The sequence below is a fragment of the Primulina tabacum genome, chromosome 6 (genome assembly GCF_025594145.1).
Source record: "Primulina tabacum isolate GXHZ01 chromosome 6, ASM2559414v2, whole genome shotgun sequence".
Taxonomy (NCBI): domain Eukaryota; kingdom Viridiplantae; phylum Streptophyta; class Magnoliopsida; order Lamiales; family Gesneriaceae; genus Primulina; species Primulina tabacum.
This window is the reverse complement of record NC_134555.1, coordinates 34,288,686-34,289,582: the sequence shown is the minus strand read 5'-3', so window position 1 is coordinate 34,289,582 and position 897 is coordinate 34,288,686.

Genomic DNA, 897 nt, shown 5'->3' with positions numbered 1-897 from the left:
TAAAAAGAAAATAAGTAGAGTTACGAGTGGTGAAGCTTTATATGTCTTGGTTTACTATTGGAAGATTGGTCAAACTGGCTAAAAAGCCTAGTAAAGTAAGACCTTATTCCGTAGTATTACTGAAGACACTAATTTCGCCTCGATCGGAGTATACGGAGAACAGTTGAGGATGTTACTTCCCTCTCTGATCTCTATATACTTACCTTGCCTTGGATTCGGACAATACCTGTTAAGCAAGGTTTGTCCTGGCGACCCACCTGGAAGTCTCTCCCTAACATGATGATGAAACGAAAGCGTCCATCGTTTTTGACTTCATGGAAGTATGAGGTTGCGGCATATGCTCAATCTTTAATAAGAGAGATAAGTCATGGACAGATTTTCTCGTTCATCCTTCTATTTGAGCCGTGGATTAGATATCCATTGGACCATCTAGATAGGCCAGACTGATATTTCAATATCAACCGAGATTCACCTTAGAAAAAGTGATCTCTGAAACTGAAAGCCTTTCGACTGAATACCAATAGAATATTAGAGTCGCTCTTTCCAAATAGGTCGAGTAGCCCTTTACTTTATAGAAAGGGGCTCTCTAGTTGGGATTCACACGCACAGCCTTATCCTATGAGTCCGCCTATGCTACGCGCCTGCCTTTGAGAGCCTTTCCGCTGGTTCCCTTCGTCGGCGTCATTGAACCTCGTTAGCATTTCGAAAAGAATTGGAGGCTCAAAACGAATGGTCAAAGGAATTGATGATTCGTGTTTAGTCTCCGATCTTCGCCTAGTCTTAGAACCTGCACTGTAGAGAGGGGAACAAGCACCTCTTTCTGCCGCTCTCCTCCCAGATGTAGGTCTTCCTGGAAGTGAGAACACTGCTGCCCAACAACTAACCCGGTCACTCCCC